The sequence below is a fragment of the Phyllobates terribilis genome, unplaced genomic scaffold (assembly GCF_046119375.1).
Source record: "Phyllobates terribilis strain yellow unplaced genomic scaffold, ASM4611937v1 Scaffold_4__5_contigs__length_816908805, whole genome shotgun sequence".
NCBI lineage: Eukaryota > Metazoa > Chordata > Amphibia > Anura > Dendrobatidae > Phyllobates > Phyllobates terribilis.
The window spans coordinates 52296091-52317104 of NW_027362764.1; positions in this window are offsets into that span (position 1 = coordinate 52296091).

A 21014-nucleotide genomic window follows, 5' to 3' on the forward strand; every position below is an offset into this window, starting at 1 on the left:
ATGAGACACTACTGGCCAGCAAGAGCAGTGTGTCGGTCACACTTGGCGCTAGCAGTCGTACTGTTGCACACCCTTGAGGGCCGGGTATACTCTTCACCTGTCTCCCGGTACTGGCAAGGGAGAACTTTAGCAGAGCCCTTCCCAAGCAGAGAGCAGCACGGTGGCTGGTGACCGAACACACAAACAGCAGACAGGGCAACTACACCAGAACCAAAAAAAACAAAGCGCAACGGCATTAACTAAGGTGAACAATAATAAATCAAGCACAGGCACCAAAGCATGAACCACCTCAGAAGCACAGAAACACTGACCTTAACCACCCACCAGAACTGAAATAATCAGCAACAAAAGGAGGAAATGGCAGGTTTAAATCTGCCTCCCACCTGTCACCTGACCACGCTGGGGCAATGCCCAATCTCCACCCCCAGACCACTGAGACACTGGAGGAGGAGAGAGAAGATTGGAGGGAATCTCCCACCATCTGACTGCCCCAGCAGGCATGGAATCCCATACCTGAAGGCAGCAGCTAACACCAGGGGACCCAGGGTTTCCGCACAGCATAATTGCTGTGAGCAGCGGCGTCCCGCCAGAGCCCACCCACAAGTGTGAGGGGCACGGAACAACCATGCCTGACAGTACCCCCCTCTTGAGAAGAGATCTCCGCACTCTCAGCACCCGGTTTTCCAGGAAACTTGCCATGGAAGACGTTGGGGACCCTAACGACAGCAGGGAGCTTAACCCTAAAAGCAACTGGATTAACCACTTCCAGAATGGGAACAGGTCCAATAAACTGAGGGCCTAGCTTAGCGCAGGGTAACTTGAGTTTAAAGTTTTTAGTGGACACCCACACCAGATCCCCCACCGTCAACTGCTCCCCTTGAGACCGACGTTAATCAGCTACAACCTTCTACCTGGCAGACGCCCTCAGAAGCTGCCAGTGAATCCCCTCCCAAACCGCTCTCAGCCTATTAGTAGTCTCACAGACCCCGGGAATCTCCTCCCACCCACAGAGGAAAGCAAAAGACCTGGGATGGAAACCAAAGTTACCAAAAAAAGGAGACGTACCCAATGACTTATGATTAGTGATGAGCGAGCATGCTCGCTACTGCTCGGTGCTCGCCCGATTATCTCACTGCTCGAGATGCTCGGCGCTCGCCGAGTATTTCCGGGTTGCTCGGGCAGGAACTCGGGTCTCCTCTCTGCATGTTTGGCGCTCTTTAGAGAGCCAATGAACATGTGACTAGCCCCCAGGGCCGTGGGGTACTCGGCGGCCGGGCCTTATGGCTGCTTTTGGGGGAGATCACGGTGGCTGGCCCGGTCCGTGACCCAGGTCGGTCAGTGCAAAAAGGGGATATTTATAGAGGATTTGTCATGATGCCACCTGTGGTGTCTGGTGAGGATCACCAGCTCTGAGACAGTCCTCTGAGGCAGGTGTTAGGGCAGCTTGAGATGGAACGGCTCCCCACAGGTGGAGCAGGCCTCAGGGCAGTGAAAACGATGCAGGATGCACAGGGCGTTGTGGTGCAGGGGGAGCGATGGCGCCGGCGAAAGAAAGGGACGGAGGCAGTAAAGTGCTGTCATCCAAGATTTACTCAAAGTTCTTAAACAGTCCACAGGTGCACTGTACTGGTGCAAGCCTCCCGCGTCGCACTGCTTTCACCGGGCAGGGGTCCAGTCCTTCCTCAGGCAGCTCGGGTGTACCTGGCAGAACCCCACTTTCTTATGTGCCTCTCTAGAACGACTTCACGCTGGATCTTACTCCCTCCTGCCCTGCGCTTCCCACTGTGAATCCTGTTCGGGTGCTGCGAGGTCCCCCCTGTCCGTCGGAGTTGCACAGACCTGCTTGACCTTACTTGGATTGAAGTGGGGGGTTTGGCTTCTGGCTATAGAAGCCAGAACCCTCCGTTTTTTCCAGCCGAGGCCTGAAGCTGCATGACTGGGCCAGGGGCCAGTCCCCTTCTTGCGGCCTAGATCCTCCTGACACTTGGCAGGTTCGGGTGTATGGGTGCCGCCTGCACTAGCCGTACCCCCCTAGGATCCCTTCTGCAGAACGGAGCTTACTCCCTGCTCCCCTCCTGGGCCTCTGTCCTAGGCCCTTGTAGTGGAGCAGATCTCCTACTGAGACTCTGCTCCCAGACTGTTCCTCTGAACTGTCCCTACTCCAACCAACTTGTTTTAAGATGTCTACCTTTTATATATTTACTGTATTAGTACTCCCCTAAACTACTTCCTCCACCCACACCCACTACTGGTTCCCCCTACCTTTGGGTTCCCCCCACCCCAGCCAGGGTCAGGGCTCAGCAGAAAACTACATTGCGTCTTGCCCCTCCGGCTGGCCTGGGGTAGTGTAGTGTTGAATGTAGGTGTTGCGGTCCCGTGCAGCACTCCCTCCTTACCTGAAAGTAGGGAGACACCACACCTCTGGGTGAGGTGCAGTACCACTGTGGCAACCGAACCCTCAGGGGCACCACACATGCAGGGATTGCCTGCCATGCACTGTAATGCCGTAGCCATGATGGTTGTGGGCATTACAGTGATTGGCTGGCCGCACAGCGTCATCAGGTGTATATCAGACCTGGCGCCGCCATGCTCATCACAGTCACTTCGGATCAGACAGTGTAGGGAGAGCAGCTGCAGCGTTAGGGAGAGATTTGATCGTGTATTAGGTAGTGTAGGGAGAAAAACCGTACATTACACATATCCATCTTAACAAACAGTCCTTCTGAGGACTAATATATCTGCAGAGATATCAGGCAGGCAGTGTATATAGGCAGGCAGGGTATATAGCAGACTGCAGTGCATATAGCACAAGAGGCTCCATTCCAATTCTGCCTTCTGCTGCTGTTAGATATTTCTATACAAAGGCCCAGGTCTCAGGGGCCAGGAATACTTTTCTTTGGATCTTAATCCTCATTATTTGCTTAAAAGGCAATCCAGAGAACACCATTTTTTCTGTGCCATTTGCTTGTTGGCACTGCAGAATACAGCCAGGTCCTTTCCATATTACAGCGCTAGAAATCCAGCTATTTAAAACTGTGTTTTCTCCGTCAAACGGATCACATATACGTTGTCAGAAAATACTGCCATTTCTGGCCTCCATTAAAAATTTCCTTTAGTGTGTCAGTGAAGCAATTCACACCAGTTTGCTGTTCAAACTACTTACCTACAGGTCAGGTATTTAAAACTCTGTTTTCTCTATCACACGGATCACATATAAGTTCGCTCCAAACTCAGTCATTTGTAGTGAGCGTGGAAGATACTGTCCTCCATTTAAAATGGGCAAGGCACGTGGCAAGGGACGGGGAACTGGACGTGATGGTAATGGTGCATGCAGAGGCCGAGGACAAGGCCGTGGGCAAGCCGAAATTGTGCCATAACAAACACCCACATCTTCTCGCCTGACCTTCCTGTCACAATTTCTAGGGGACCAAAGCACACTACTATTGAACCCAGAGCAGTGCTTCCAGTCACCACCACCACCCTGTCTTCCACACGGTCAAGTTTCAGTAGCCATGAGTCTGGACCGCATATTCCTCACCCTGATCCTCCTTCCTCCCACCATGCCGAGTACCCTAAGACAACTGATCCCACACTTGGACACCCTGAAGAGCTGTTCACTTTTCCATTTATAGATTCGGGCCTCTTGTCCGGTCCACTTGAAGCGGGGCAAGAGGAGATCGCGTGTAGCGATGCCCAAATATTTGAGCTGCCATGGTCACACGAAGGCGACGGTGGGAAAGTGTCACAAGAGGTGGACGATGATGAGACACAATTGCCAGAAAGTCAGGAGGAGGACCAGGGTGTGGAAGTGGAAGACGAGGTGGTGGATGATGTAGTAACTGACCCAACCTGGCAGGAGGACATGCAGAGCGAGGACAGCAGCACACAGGGGGAGGGAGGCAGAGCACCCCAACAGGCAGGAAGAAGCAGTGTGGTGGCCGCAGACAGAAGGCAGGCAACTGTTCCCCATAACACCAACACGAAGGAAGTTGCCAGTACAACTATTAGGTCTTCCCGAGTCTGGTTGTTTTTTAAAGACTCTGCCGATAACCCCAAAAAGGCCATTTGCACCACCCGCCAGGCCAGCATCAGCAGGGGTGGCAAAACGACCATCCTGACCACCACCAGTATGATCAGGCACATGGCAGCAAAGCACCCTACTTTGTGGGCCGAACCCCAGTGTCCAGATACAGTGTCTGCGGGTGGCACCATTGCTTCTTCCGCTGTTGTGCATGCAAGCCAGTCCCCTGTCCATGGTGCATGCGAAGACGCCTCCTGCCCTGCACATGTCGTTGCACACTCTCAAGTAGCAGCATCAGGAAGCACGTCCATGTCCTTGTCCCAGCGCAGCGTTCAGTTGTCTATACCTCAGTCCTTGGAACGCAAGCGCAAATATGCAGCCAATGCCCCACAGGCCACACTACTAAATTCTCACATTTCACGACTGCTTGCGCTCAAAATGTTGCCTTTTAGGCTCGTGGAGACGGAAGCATTCCGCAACCTGATGGCGGCGGCCGTCCCTCGGTACTCGGTCCCCAGCAGCCACTGTTTCTCCCGGTGTGCCGTCCCCACATTACACAAGCACGTGTCCCAAAACATTAGCCGTGCTCTCAACAACGCAGTTACCGGTAAAGTCCACCTAAGCACGGACACGTGGACAAGTGCTTTTGGGCAAGGACGGTACATCTCGCTGACGGCACACTGGGTTAACATAGTGGAAGCCGGGACTCAGTCGGACCTTGGGACGGAACATGTCCTCCCAACGCCAAGGATTGTGGGCCCTAGGTCAATCAGAGTTGCCCCCACGGTCTACAGCTCCTACGCCTCATTCTCCTCAGCCTCCTCCTCCTCTTCAGCCTCCATCTCCGAAATGACCACATCAGTCACAAGCTGGAAGCACTGCAGCACTGCCTCGGCCAAGCGGCAACAGGCTGTGCTGAAGCTAATATGCTTAGCTGAAAAACCGCACAATGCCGAAGAGTTGTGAAAGAGCAGACAGATCTGTGGCTCACACCGCTGAACCTACAGCCAGGCATGGTCGTGTGTGACAATGGCCGGAACCTGGTGGCGGCTCTGAGGCGAGGCGAGCTCACACACGTACCATGCCTGGCCGATGTGCTTAACCTCGTGGTTCAGCGGTTTCTCAAATCCTACCCGGAGCTGCCGGATCTGCTTGTTAAAGTACGACGCCTTTGTGCCCATTTTAGAAAGCCAGCTACAGCTTCCGCCGCCCTTGCAGTGTTTCAGCAGCGTTTGCAGCTTCCAGCTCACACACTGGTGTGTGATGTACCCACGCGTTGGAACTCTACACTGCAGATGTTGGGAAGGATTTGTTAGCAGAAGAGGGCAGTTGTTGAGTACCAGCATCAACAAGGCCGTCGGTATTCAGTTCAGACTCCACACAGACCTCAGGAGTGGACATGGATGTCAGACATATGTACCATCCTCCAAAACTTTGAGGACTCCACCAAGATGGTGAGCGGCGATGACGCCATAATTAGCGTCACCATCCCGCTTCTCTGTCTTCTGAAACACTCTCTGCTCACAATCAAAGAGGATGCATTGCAGGCAGAGCACGATGAGATGGAGCAAGGAACCATACAGGGTGATTACACACAGCCAAGCCTCATCTCATCCCAACGTGGATTGGGTGACAATGAGGAAGAGAAGGAGGAAGAGGAAGGACAGGAGCGAGTTTCATGCACTATAGATGGTACTACCTGCACAGCTGTCATACCGTCTGTTCAGCGTGGATGGCCAGAGGACAGAGAGGAGGAGGAGAGCATGGTCAGTCATCCTCTTGGTGAGGACACGGAAGTCTAGCACGCATGGCTGAGTTTATGTTACTATGCATTTCCCATGACCCTCGCGTTCTCAAAATTTAAATTCTTAGTGGGGTTTTTCCTAAAATTGGTCAGCCGTTGGACTCACTGCATACCCTATAACTGTATAGCAGACCATCTCCTTTCTAATGGGAACATGTCGTACCTTGTTACTGTGGCCCTGCTCCGTGTGTCTTTAAATTCTTAGTGGAGTTTTTCCTAAAATTGGTCAGCCGTTGGACTCACTGCATACCCTATAACTGTATAGCAGACCCTCTCCTTTCTAATGGGAACATGTCGTACCTTGTTACTGTGGCCCTGCTCTGTGTGTCTTTAAATTCTTAGTGGGGTTTTTCCCAAATTTTGGCAGCCCTCGCAGTCACAGCATGGGCATTACCACTATAGGAGACCCGCTCCTTTATAATGGGAACATTTTTTTTACTGAGACCCTCTTCTATGTCTCTTCAAAGGGGTATTGGGTTGCGTCCAAATTTTTGGCAGCCCTTGCAGTCATTGGATACGCAAAAACAGTATAGGAGACCCACTTGTCAATAATGGGAACAAAAAAGCATAGCCGGCTGATGGCTCTCTAACAATAGCTACGGCCGACTGCTGGCCTTTTAAGAATAGTAAGGGCCATCTGATGTCCCTGTAAAAATAGGCTTTATGACTTTCAGAGTCCCTCCATCATAAATAAAAAAGGATGTGTCTGATGATGTGTCACACACCACATTGCCAGATAAGGTTGTAAAATGTTAAATGACATTTTCCGGTGAATGCATTTGTCTTAAAAAATAACGTAAAAAAACCCAAAACAATAGGATCTTTCTTTAGTATAAAAAACAGCATCACCAATTTAACCTCAATGTAATCACATTGTTCAGCTCATGCACCTCCTCCTCCATCTCCAAAATGATCACATCAGTCACAAGCTGACAGCACTGCAGCACTGCCTTGGCCAAGCGGCAACAGGCTGTGCTGAAGATAACATGCTTAATTGACAAACCGTCCAGCGCTGCAGAGTTGTTGAAATCTGTAACACAGCAGCCTGATCTGTGGTTCTCACCGCTGAACATACAGCCAGGCATGGTCGCGTGTGACAATGGGCGGAACCTGGTGACGGAGAAATGACAGCCGGGGTAGATACGGTTTCCCTCTATGCCAGCCCTTTCACAAAGAATATGGCTGTGGAGAAATACAACTCCCACTGAGAAGCTGTTTCAGATTGAAAAACATTGTGCCCACCAGAGGATTTGATTCTGAGGGATAACCTTTCTCACCCGCTCAAGAGCCCCATAGCAGCTGCAAAGTTAGCGCTATTGTGGCGCCCCTGAGGGTTCAGTCTCCACAGGGGTACTGCACCTCAGCTTGAGGTGTGGTATCTCCTCTTCCAGGTAAGGATGGAGCATCTCACAGGACCCCACTTTACCACTCAACACTACACCACTTCTGTCCTGTAGGGGGCCTAAATGCACCAGGGTGCTGCCCTGACCCGGGATAGAGGAGATGGGGGGAACCAAAGATAGGGGGAACCATGTAGTGGGTGAGGGTGGAGGACACACTTTTAGGAAACACTCATTGATTCATATTTAATCTACGGCCATCTTAAGTTCAAGGTCTTTGATTGTGGTCTTCTGCCAGGGTCCAGCAAGAGTCTGCAGCTGACTGAAGATACACGGTCCTCATTCTCTGGCCTTGAGACGAGGAGCGGGTCAGAGTTAACCACTGTCTCTACACGGTCAGGGTCCTGTCCTAAGAAGGCCTAGGAGGGGAGCAGAGGAGATAGGCTCCACAGGCAAAAGGATCCCAGAGGATACGGACGGAGCGGAGTCGCCACCTGTATTCTTTATTCTGGCCTAGTCAGAGGGATTCCTGCTGCAAGAGGGGTGACCGGCCCCCGATATCTGACTTTGTTACTTTACATCTCAGTCAGAAAAGCCCGGAGGCTTAGTGGATCCCAGGGGGGTACGAACGGAGCGGAGTCGCCACCTGTATCTCTCACACTGCATTTATCCAGTGGGACCCGCACATACACCACGTTCGAACCACACACAGTCAGGAGAAGACTTAGTGGGAGAACTTACCAAGGAGAGGAACACACACCAGAGGGGTCTCGACAGGTGCTCCTGATCTACCTGGGAAGTGCTGAACCCCCTTCCCGGTGGCCGCAGTACGCCGTGGTAGCAGAGAGAAGCTTTGCGGCTGAAAGTGCATCTAAAGTGAGTAAAGACCCGGATAACTTCACACACCGCCTCAGCCTGTTATTTCCTGCGCGGCACTGCACCCACCATTCCTCCTCACACTGCCCTGAGGCCTGCTCCGCCTGTGGGGAGCCGTCCCATCTTAGCTGCCCATAACACCAGCCTCAGTGGACTGTTGCAGCGCTGGTGTCCATCACCGGAAACCACAGGTGGCGTAGTCGAAATACCACTCATCAATATTTTGATGTGACAGCCCTGGGCACGGAACGGGTCCAGGCCACGACTGCATCCCTGCGACACCTACACTGACCCGGCTCCGAGTAACCCCATTTCCCAGGGAGGGCGAGGCGTCACACTATCATGAACTCTCCTGAGGTAGAAGCCAAGGCACACCAGAGGATACTCTGGTGGGAGGGTCCAACCCTGCTGAGAAGCAGTCCTGGCTAAGAAAAGTGTGTGGGAAGGTTCCCGGACACGCTATGACTGCTTTTTTACTGAGGAGGAAACACACCCAAACACGGGGAGAACATACAAAGTTCTTACAGATGTTGTCTTTGCTGGGATTTGAACCCAGGATCCCAGCGCTGCAAGGCTTCAGTGCTAACCACTGATCCAATGTGCTGGCGTTCACCCTCTAATATCTAATAGGCTGGAGAAACTTACACCTACTGCCACTCTATCTTCAGCTCCTTTGTGAGAAAATGTATTTGGGCAGCCACTCAGTCTACCAGATAAAATTCCTGAGAAGAAAATTGGGGATGGCTTCGCTACTGGTACTGGGGGCAGTGCTAATACCATGGTGTCGTACCATAGTTTGCTGGAAATATTCCAGGCTGGCAGGAGGCAAGCAAATTCCCGCAGAAAAGTACCAGCAGTAATGTTCAGGCCACATTTCAAGTGCAAGCAGCTTTAGAGGACTTCCTGGGAGAAATGACACGCAGGGTAGATACGGTTTCCCTCTATGCCAGTCCTTTCACCGAGCTAAATACAACTCTCAGCCAAAAAAGTTGTGGACTGGCTCCGTACCGTCCCTGGCCACATTCACCTGTCCACGTGTTTGTGGTTAGGCGGTCCTTCCCAGTAAGTGCACTGGGGAGGGCACGGGTAATGTTGTGGGACCCGTGCTTGTGGAAGGCGGAGGCAATACTGGGAATATAGTGGCGGCTGGGAACCGAGTATGGACACCCGGCCACTGCCGGCATGAGGTTGTGAAAAGCTTCCGCCTCCACAAGCTTAAAAGGCCATATTTCAAGTGCAAAGAGCTGCCCAGAAATCTGGCAGTTTAGTGTTGCGGCCTGTGGGTGGGTGGGTGGCTGGCTGCATACTTGCACTTGCATTCCAAGTAACAAAAAGCTAAGCAGATGGTGGCCTCTATCATCATCATGGCCTCACCTCAGCACTATGAACTCTCCTGAAGGAGAAGCCAGAGCCCGCCGGAGGAGTCTCCGGTTCTCTGGTGGGCCCGTCCAACCCTGCCGAAAAGCAGCCCTGGCTAAGAAAAGTGTGGGGGAAGGTACCCAGACACTCTATGGCTGCTTTTTTAATGTGCATCGGCCATGCTTATGACGCGCCCCCTGGGCCGTGGGGTACTCGGTGCCGGGCCGGTCGTTGCTAAGGGAGATGTCACAGTGGCGGTGACCCGGTCCATGTCCCAGGGCGGTCAATCAAAGGGGGAATATTTACAGGGGATTTATAGTTTTTATATACAGTTTGTGACACCACCTGTGGTATACGGCTAAAGGGAGCCGCCGCTGCGGAACAAGTCCTCTGGAGCTGATGTAAATGCAGCAGAGTTGGTTTAGCTCTCCACAGGTAGAGCTTAGCTCCAGGGCAGTGTAGATGTTAAAGATGTTGCGGTGTAGTGCAGGGAGTGATGGCGCAGCAATAACTTCACAGAGACAGTGGGGCGCAGTCTTCAGAGTTTACTCACAGTTGTTAAATTCCTCAGGTTGCACTGTCCGGATTACAGCCTCCCACGTCGCGCTGCGTTCACCAGGCAAACTCCCAGGTGTTTCAAGAGTGCCTGACAGGACCCCGTTCTATATGACCTTCTCAGCCCTGCGCCTCGCCAAACAATGTCCCAAGCCGGTATACTCGGATCTTTCTGGGCGACTTGGAGTTCCCTGGATCCTATGTGGTTACCTTTTTGGCGACTTGAGTGCGGATGTGGCAACTGCACCCTGAAAGTACAGAAGCCTCCGGTTTCCAGTTGGACCTTGTAATTCTCAGTGGTCAGGGGCCGGTCCCCTCTGCGGCTTGATCCCTCCACCTCCTGGCAGGTTCGGGCGTACGGGTGGCCTCCAGCACTACCCGTACCCCTGGGATCCCTTTTACGTTCCTGGAGCCTTTCTCCTGCTCCTCTCTCTTTCCTCCTCTCCTTCTCAGTCTTGGGCTTCTCTGGCTAGGCCCTCCTCTCGAGCAGAGCTCCTGCAGAGCTCCTGCTCCCACTACTTCTCCTCTCAGACTGCCTTGTCTGACTGACCTGTCTTTCCAAGATGGTTCCCGCTTTTATATCACTTCTAACAAGTGCTCCCCTGATCTACGTCCTCCACCCACACCCACTACATGGTTCCCCCTACTTTGGTTCCCCCCACTCCAGCCAGGGTCAGGGCTCAGCAGGAAGCGTGACACATCTTGCCCCTCCAGCTGGTCTGGAGTAGTATAATGTTGCATGCAGGTGTTAGGGTCCCGGGCAGCACTCTATCCTTACCTGAGAGTGAGATACCACACCTCTGGGTGAGATGCAGTACCTCTGTGGCGACTGAACCCGCAGGGGCGCCACACTTATGCATGTTATTTCTCAAACAGCATTACAGATCAGGCCATTGTCCAACTCTGTATTCAAGCAATTAAATGCGCAAAGAAAGATGTGTGTGTGTCAAAGCACCACCGACAAGTGCGAGTTGATGTTGGACGGGCTGCTATTGCTTCTGCAACAAGCTCAATTACAGGACTTCCTGGGAGAAATGACACGCAGGGTAGATACGGTTTACCTCTATGCCAGTCCTTTCACCAAGCTAAATACAACTCTTAGCAAAAAAAGCTGTGGACTGGCTCCGTACCATCCCTGGCCACATTCACCTGTCCACGTGTTTGTGGTTAGGCGGTCCTTCCCAGTAAGTGCACTGGGGAGGGCACGGGTAATGTTGGGGGACCCGTGCTTGAGCAAGGCGGAGGCGATACCGGTAAATATAGTGGCGGCTGGGGACCAAGTATGGACACTCGGCCGCCGCCGGCATGAGGTTGTGAAATGCTTCCGCCTCCACGAGCCTAAAAGGCCACATTTCAAGTGCAAGCAGCTGTCAAAAATTTGGCAGTATAGTATTGCAGCCTGTGTGTGGGTGGGTGGGTGTCTGCCTGCATACTTGCGCTTGCATTCCAAGGAATGGGGTAGGGACAACTGAACTCTGCAGTGGGACAAGGACGTGGACGGTGATTGTTGCAAGTCTGCAACGGCAGGTGCATGGCGGGAGGCATCTTCGCATGCGCCAAGGATCACTTAAGATGGGCACACTTTTAGGCAGTGACCTGGGAGTCAGAGATGCTTCCAGAGATCTTCCCCATGCTGTTCCCATGTCTTTTCAGCACTGTATGCATGTGTCTGATGATGTGTCACACACCACATGGCCAGATAAGGTTGTAAAATGTTAAAATGATATTTCCTGGTGAATGCATTTGTCTTGGTTGAAAGCAATGCAAAAGTGCAAAAACGCATCAGAAACGCTACGTGTGAACATAGCCCAAGTTGTGGAGGAGCATTTTTGTTTGGGGTTATTTATTTTGCCTTATATACAAGTCATTACCCTGGAAAGGATGTTCCTTACATATTTCCCAGGAAAATCCATTTTGGTTTCGTTTTTGTATGTTTTATTGTGAGTCTGTAAAAGTGGTGTAATACTCTGACCACGTTGCTGACAGCAGTGACCTGAGAGTCATAAATGCTTCCGGGGTCTTCCCCATGCTGTTCCCATGTCATTTGAGCATTGTTCCCATCGATTTTGGCAATTTTTAGGCCTTCTGCAGACCGCCAGGGGGAGCCACCTGAAAAATGCTCGAGTTTCCCATAGACTTACATTGGGCTCGTTGCTCGGGTCGAGCACTCGAGTATTCCAATGCGCTCGACCCGAGCAACAAGTACCCAAGCATTTTAGTGCTCGCTCATTACTACTTATGATGTCTATTATTAAGGGCAAACTCCGCCAAAGGTAAATAGGCCCCCTATTCAATCTGGTTATGAAAACAAAAGCACCTCAGGAACGTTTCCAGTGACTGGTTAGTCCTTTCCGAAAGACCGTTAGACTGGGGGTGATATGCAGAGGAAAACGACAGTTTCTTCCCAATCCTACCACAGAAATCCTTCCAGAACCGAGAGATGAACTATGAACCCTGATCAGATACTATATTAATGGGGACATTATGCAACCTGACCACATTATCAATAAACATGTTTACCATCTCATGAAAAGAAGGCAAACGTGCCAGAGGAATGAGGTTGCACTGGTGGGAGAAATGGTCGATGATAACCAAGGTAACAGTCATCCCATGAGGAGGTAGGTAGATCCGTCATAAAATCCATTGAGATGTGCAACCAGGGTCAGTCTGGAATGGGAAGTGGGAGGAGTTTACCAGCCTGAGTGGACTGCGGTACCCTACTCCTGGCGCACACCTCACAGGACTGAACGAATGCCTTCACATCCTGACCTAAGGAAGGCCACCAATACTCTTAATTTCACCAAGTGCATGGTATCCTTGACCCCTGGGTGGCCAGCCAGGACAGAATCGCAACAGTCCTGGATAACACGGAGGCTAAGTTTAACAGGCACAAAAAACTTATCCTGCGGGGTATAAGTATGGGCCAAATGCTGTGATTTAACAATCTCCCATTCTACACTGGTAGTGGCAACCACCATACCAGGGGAAAACATAGGGAGGGGGTTCTCCTCCTGCTGAACAGGGCATGAACTCCGGAAGAAACCATCCACACGGGTGTTTTTAGACCCAGGAATGTAGGTAATAGAAAAATGAAGTCGTGAAAAAAACAAGACCCATCTGGCCTGTCTAGGATTAAAAGTCTTAGCATTTTCCAAATAGATAAAATTTTTATGGTCAGTGAGCAGTACGAACGGATGTCTAGCTAACTCCAAGAAGTGCCTCCATTCCTCAAGAGCCCATTTAATGGTCAACAACTCCCGGTTGCCCACATCATAATTAAGCTCTTTAGGAAAAAAAAAATTCTTAGAAAAAAAAGCACAAGACTGAAGGTGAGTGAGAGAAGCAGATCCCTGGGATAATACTGCCCCCACGCCGACATCAGATGCATCCACCTCCAACACAAATGTTATATCAAGGTCCGGGGCAGAGGCCTCAACCCCCTACCCAGCTGCATCGGCCTCCTTGCGGGTAAGGTCCGAAAGGGGTTTCACAATTTTAGAAAATCCCATGATGAACCTTCTCGTAGAAGTTGGCAAAACCCCTTTGAAGAGTCTTGAGGTTCTTGGGTTGTACCCAGTCCCGTATGGCATGTACCTTAGCAGGATCCATACGGAAACCAGTGGAGAACAAAATTACCCCAAGAAATCCAATCTCCTCCACCTCAAAATAGCAGATTTACATATTAATGTACCTATTGTCTCCTTCCCCACCATCCTGTAGAATGTAAGCCCGCAAGGGCAGGGTCCTCTTCCTTCTGTACCAGTCTATCATTGTTTATTTGTTACTGTAATTGATATCTGTATTTTGTATGTAACCCCTTCTCATGTATAGCACCATGGAATCAATGGTGCTATATAAATAATAATAATAATAATATAAAAGATTATGGGACAATCCATCCTTAGAGAAAATAATAATATCATCAATATAGACAATAACAAAACTCCCCAGAATATCTGTAAAGATGTCGTTAACCAAAGCCTGAAATACTGCAGGGGCATTACAGAGACCGAATGGCATTACAAAATATTCATAATGCCCCTCGGGAGTGTTAAAAGCGGTCTTTCACTAATTTCCTGACTAGATGCGAACAAGATTATAGGCCCCCTTAAGATCCAGTTTAGTAAAGATCTTGGCCCCAATGAGTTGGTTAAACAAGTCATGGATAAGAAGAAGAGGATACTAGTTTTTAACAGTAATCTTATTAAGCTCCCGGTAATCAATGCATGGTCTTAAACCTCCGTCTTTTTTAGCCACAAAAAAGAACCGAGCTCCCACAGGGGATTTAGAAGGGCGGATGAACCCCTTAGGTACGTTCTCTCTGGCATAGTCCCTCATAGCTACTCTCTCAGGTTCAGACAGATTAAAGATTCTACTCTTGGGTAATGGGGCATCATCCATCAGCTGTATCTCACAATCATAGGGCCAATGGGGAGGCAAAACCGAGCTCCTTTTTTCAGAGAATACCTCTGGAAACTCTTCCAAATACCAAGGAGTTTGGGTGGTAGAGCGCTCAACATGGGGAATCTCGTGAAAACATTTGCCACTACACACCTCCCCCCCACCCAGTGACATCCCCAGTAACCCAATCAATATGGGGATTGTGTTTTCTGAGCCAAGGAAGACCCAGTACCATGGGAGCTGAAAGGCTTTGAAGGACCAAGAATGTGTTCTCTTCCTTGTGGAGGCACACCACCCGCAGGGATACTGTACAATCAGTACAAGTTTCTACACACTGAGAAAGTGTAACATACCTGGAGGCGTCCTTGCATAGTGGTCCATCTCCCATTGTGCAAGAGCGCGCACTTGATTTCCAGTCCAGACTATCACTCTGGCTTTCCTCCATGCTGTCTGCTTGCCTCTGTTTCTTCTGCTTAAGGGCGGCGCCCGATCACTTCCTGCTTCTTGTAGCTGCTGCGGGCACACCCCTTGTGCGTCCTCAGCCTATTGCTGTCTGTCACCTGGTATTTAACCCAGCTCTCTCCTGGAATCCTTGCCTGAGAATCTTGTTCTGTCAGTTGGCCTTTGGTCGCTGACGTGCCAGGTCTTTCCCTGTTCCCTGCCTTATGCTATGTCCTGTCAGTGCACTCTAGCCAGCTACCTGTCTGAACACGCTCTTAGCCTGTTCATCCTGCCTTCTAGGGGCTGCATACCTAGATCTGTTTCTGTGTTTGTTTGCCTGTCTGTCCGCCTTCCTGAGGCTGTATTTCTAGGCCAGTCTGAACACGCTCCTTGCCTGTTCGTCCCGCCTCTCTGGGGACTGCATACCCAGACTCGCTCCTGTCTCTCGCTGCTGTGTCGGTTTCTGTCCGAACACTCAGTTCCTGTCTGAACACTCTCCTTCCTTTTACCTGTTTTGTTTATATGTCCGTCCCTTCCCTTTTTCTGCAGAGTCTGAACCTGCTCCTAACTCCTACTCGTAGTCACTGTACTTTCGTTTGTGAGTTTAGTGTCCACTCGCTACTTCATTGCAAGTATCTAGTGTGTATCTGGTTCTGCCTTTCCCTTCCTGTCTGTTCCGTGTGAACAGAGCCCTGTCCCCTCTGCTCCGCCTTGCTCACCGCTCCTGCGGTTTCCGCTCTGCTTCGCCTTACTCACCACTCCTGCAGTTTCCACTCTGCTCCGCCTTGCTCACCGCTCCTGCGGTTTCCGCTCTGCTCCGCCTTGCTCACCGCTCCTGCGGTTTCCGCTCTGCTCCGCCTTGCTCACCGCTCCTGTGGTTTCCGCTCTGCTCCGCCTTGCTCACCGCTCCTGCGGTTTCCGCTCTGCTCTGACCCTTTCCTCACTGGTCCGGCAGTCTCGCTCTGCTCTTACCCTTTGCTCACTGCTCCGGCAGTCTCGCTCTGCTCTGACCCTTTGCTCACTGCTCCGGCAGTCTCGCTCCGCTCTGACCCTTTGCTCGCTGCTCCGGCAGTCTCGCTCTGCTCTGACCCTTTGCTCGCTGCTCCGGCAGCCTCGCTCTGCTCTGACCCTTTGCTCGCTGCTCCGACAGCCTCGCTCTGCTCTGACCCTTTGCTCGCTGCTCCGGCAATCTCGCTCTGCTCTGACCCTTTGCTCGCTGCTCCGGCAGCCTCGCTCTGCTCTGACCCTTTGCTCGCTGCTCCGGCAGTCTCGCTCTGCTTTGACCCTTTGTTTGCTGCTCCGGCAGCCTCGCTCTGCTCTGACCCTTTGCTTGCTGCTCCGGCAGCCTCGCTCTGATCTGACCCTTTGCTCGCTGCTCCGGCAGCCTCGCTCTGCTCTGACCCTTTGCTCGCTGCTCCGGCAGTCTTGCTCTGCTTTTGCCCGCCGCTCCGGGTGGTCTCACCCTGCTGTGTTTGTCCACCGCATCTGCGGTTCTGTTCTGGAAGTCCCAGTCTGTACTGGGTCCTATCCACTCTGTGCTCCAGCCTGTCGTGCCTGCCAGTACCTCCCTGCCTGCATACCAGTCGTGCTTACCAGCATCCACCTGCCTGCATTCCAGCCGTACCTGCCAGCACCTCTCTGCCTGCATACCAGTCATGCTTACCAGCATCCACCCGTCTGCATACCAGCCGTGTCTGCCTCTACCACCAGTCTGTGTTCCAGCCTTACCTTCCAGTTCCTGTATTCCCCGGTGTGGGCCAACAGCCGTGTCCGGAGTCTGACCTGGAGTAGACCCTGGTCCCTCTGCTCGGTTCCTCCCTGGTGCACTGGCGTCTTATGCCGTCGTGCGACCTTTGTCGGATCGGGCAGATACTTAGTTACGCCCCTCCAGGCACTCTCCGGTTCATGGCCCAGTGGAACTACTAAACACGCACACGCCAGTCAGTCCGGGCGTGTGCATTACAGAAAGAATGGAGTTATCTAGTGAGGCAAGTTTAATGACTGGTTCCAAAGCCCTGAGAAGAATCTCCAAAGCCTTAGCCATGGAGATATCTAAAAAATTTACTTCTGCCCCACAATTGACAAGAGCACGACATTTAGCCTCTCTCCCCCAATAAGCCAACATAATGGGAAAAACACCTTTTTAAACAGGGGTACCTGTATGCCTAGTTGGGGGGCCCCTGATCCAACAAGGCACTGTAGTTTCTCGGATGCTCCAGACGAGGGCAGTCTCACACCAGATGTTTATGTGGCGCCCCTGAGGGGTCGGTCACCACAGAGGTACTGCATCTCACCCAGAGGTGTGGTATCCCACTCTCAGGTAAGGATAAAGTGCTGCCCGGGACCCTAACACCTGCATCCAACACATCCACTTCAGTAGGGCAGGGCGAGATTGCTCCTAAGGGAGAGCACAGTCCCTGGTCCCTGGTTGGAGTGAAGGGGAACCAAGTGAGGGTGAACCATGTAGTGGGTGTGGGTGGAGGATGTAGTTCAGGGGAGCACATAAAAAGAGCTGTATAAAAGAGGGAGCTATCTTGAGAGAGCGAGGTCAGTCAGACAAGCCAGTCTGAGAGGAGGAGTGGAGGGAGCAGGGGCTCTGCACCAGCTCTGCTCCAGAGTGGGCCTAGTGAGAGAAGCCCAGAAGAGGGAGAGAGAGAGAGGAGCAGGAAGGAAGGCTCCAGGAGGAACGAGGGGATCCTAGGGGTATGGGCAGTGCTGGAGGCAACCCGTATGCCTGAATCTACCAGGTGTGGAAGGATCAAGCCGCAGAGGGGACCAGCCCCTAAACTAGTGGAGAACTACAAGGCTCAGCTAGAAACCGGAGGCTGCTGTACATGCAAGGTGCAGTTTCCACAACCACAATTACATCGCCGAAAAGGTGGCCACAGAAGGTCCAGGGGAATGCAGGTTGCCCGACAAGACCCGAGGCTACCGGATTGGGACACTGATTGTGAGGCGCAGGGCAGGAGGGTGAGAGCCAGTGCAGGAAGACGACTGAGAAAGGCACACAGAAAGGGGTCCCGTTAAGTGCTCTCGAATTACCTGAGGGATTGCTGAACCCCTGCCTGGTGAACGCAGCACGACGTGGGAGGCTGTAAGCTGGACAGTGCAACCTGAGGAACTTAACAACTGTGACTAAACTCTGAAGACTGCACCCCACTGTCTCTGTGAATTATTGCTGCACCATCACCCCTGCACTACAACGCCCAGCACCACCTATAATAGCTACAACATCTCTACACTGCCCTGGAGCTAAGCTCTACCTGTGGAGAGCTAAACCAACTCTGCTGCACTAACATCAGCTCCAGAGGTTCTGCACAGCAGCGGCGGCTCTATATAGCCACATACCACAGGTGGCGTCACGAACTATGTGACATCTCCCCTAGCAACAACCGGCCCGGCACCGAGTACCCCACGGCCCAGGGGGCGCATCAAATTTGGCGTTATGAACAGGATATGAACCCACCCGTTATCGCCGGGTATTGTGCGCCTAGAGACTGTGTTCTATACTGAATGTGGCGCCCACCCCAGAAGAACGGGCGCCATTATGTGCGTTATCAAGGACAACATAGAGCCTCCCATCGTGGGCCAGGTCCCAGAATGGCGCCAAAAACGGAGCACGCCCCAAGCAGCAGTGGCCATGTACGTAGATGTGTCCATCATGGTGGGGGAGCTGCCCTCAGGTGTGGCCGACAGCAAGCAGCCATGGGACCGCCCCAGAAAGGGGAGAGGAAAGAAGAAAACTGGGAGACAGGGTGTGGTCTTAAGCAGACCAGGCAGACCGCACCCCGCAGGCAAGATGGAGGGAGGTGAGCCTGGAACTCTAGCCTGCGGCCTGCAGCAAATCGAGACACCTCTTACCCTGGAGGAGGTGGTCTACAAGCTATCCCTACAGGATGCGGAGTTCCTCTACGCCGAGATGTGTGAGCTATGTCGGCGGGTGGGAGAGGCCCAGCAAGCAGCCATCGCCGGCTGGAAGAAGGAGGTACTGGAGAAGATGCGGACCAGACGGCAGCAAGTACCGGATTCCACCGGCAGCGCCCCGGCGGAGCCTAATCAGGACCAGGAGGCAGAGAGAAGCACAGGAGCGGCCGCGGGAGCAGGTAGGAAGAGTTTCCCTGTCCCGGGTGCAGATAGCGCTGACCTGCTCCTGGGCCCCCTACCAGAGCCACCTGCTCCCGCACCTGAGTGGGCATATGGAGGCCCCACTTATGACTGGCCCACCAGGAATGAAGACCAGCAGGGACTCCCTCTGACGCCCAAACCTGCACCCTCGGTCACCTGCCCAGGAGGAGAGGAGTTCCGGTGGGACAACCGGGAAGGGGACCTCATGGGGTTCCCGCGAGAGATGCAGGCCCAGGCCCTCTGGAGGGAATAGCACTGCAGCACGGAGCTCCTACAGTTGGAGAAGGAGCGTTATGACCGGCAGGTGCGGTGGAACATATGGAGGCCCGAAACATGGCGGCCAAGGCCCGGGCCCGCCAGGCAAAGTCCACCACACCCAGTCCCCGTCTGGAGGGGATAGTAGTTAAATTTGACTTAGACGCCGGGTGGGGCTTTGTGAGAGAGCCCCACACTGATCCGGATTTGTTTGTCAACCGGCGGGATGTAGAACCCCACCTCCAACAGGGGCATCCCGGCCAGGACCTATACTCAGGCGACTATGTCACATATACGCGCCACAAGGGCGAGGGTGGGTGGTATGCCCTCCAGGTGTACCGAGTGGCAAAGAAGAGAGACATGCCTCCGCAGCACAAGGCTGAAGACCCAGCTGGGTCAGCCTGTAGGAACAAGGAGTTTCCTCCCTGGAGGGAGCCCCATTGTTAAACTGTCTAAGTTACAGAAACTGTATATAGTTACCCGTAGGGGTAAAACAGAAAAGTTGCGTTTTCAAAGTGAACTGCAAAAGTTGATTTGTTTTCATGTGCCTTAACAGGTTTTATAAGTGTACCCGGTAAGGGTATAGAGACATTGAGGTAGAGGACGGTGATATCCCTAAAAACTTTTACTTGTATATAATTGCACGTTTTAAAGTGCCCCTTATTGGTTTTATGCAACAAATGACCTCAGAACAAAAACCCGTTTGGCGTGGCCGAAGACGTGGTCAAACATCGGGATCACCTATGCCCTGCAGACACGCCCAGGGCCTACGCTGAGGGTTTTCGGACGGGTCCCTCATGCTCATGTTTGCTAGTTTTCACCTTGTTGAAGAGAATGGACACCCGGTTGCAGATCGTACTGTAACCTGATAAAAATGTTTTATGGGAGAAATGTTTTATATGTTTGAAGAAAAATGTTCTTTAAAATGTCTTATAATGTTTTGATAAAAACGTAACCAGTAACGTTCAAGGGAAAGTGCCTCCCATAAAGGGAAGAAATGTTATGTTTATGATCTTATATGTGACGCATCTAAAAATTGCATGTCTTTAAAATACCCTGTTTTTACTCTGTTCCAGCCCGCGGAAGTGCTGTGCTTTACCAAGGGGGTATGTGGCGCCCCTGAGGGTTCGGTCACCACAGAGGTACTGTATCTCACCCAGAGGTGTGGTATCCCATCTCAGGTAAGGATAGAGTGCTGCCCGGGACCCTAACACCTGCATCCAACACATCCACTTCAGTAGGACAGGGCGAGATTGTTCCTAAGGGAGAGCACAGTCCCTGGTCCCTGGCTGGAGTTGAGGGGAACCAAGTGAGGGGGAACCATGTAGTGGGTGTGGGTGGAGGACGTAATTCAGGGGAGCACATGAAAAGAGCTGTATAAAAGAGGGAGCCATCTTGAGAGAGCGAGGTCAGTCAGACAAGCCAGTCTGAGAGGAGGAGTGGAGGGAGCAGGGGTTCTGCACCAGCTCTGCTCCAGAGTGGGCCTAGTGAGAGAGGCCCAGAAGAGGGAGAGAGAGACAGGAGCAGGATGGAAGGCTCCAGGAGGAACGAGGGGATCCTAGGGGTACGGGCAGTGCTGGAGGCCACCCGTATGCCCGAATCTACCTGGTGTGGAGGGATCAAGCCGCAGAGGGGACCGGCCCCTAAACTAGTGGAGAACTACAAGGCTCAGCTAGAAACCGGAGGCTGCTGTACATGCAAGGTGCAGCTGCCACAGCCACAATTACATTGCCGAAAAGGTGGCCACAGAGGGTCCAGGGGACTGCAGGTCGCCCGACAAGACCCGAGGCTACCGGATTGGGACACTGATTGTGAGGCAGAGGGCAGGAGGGTGAGA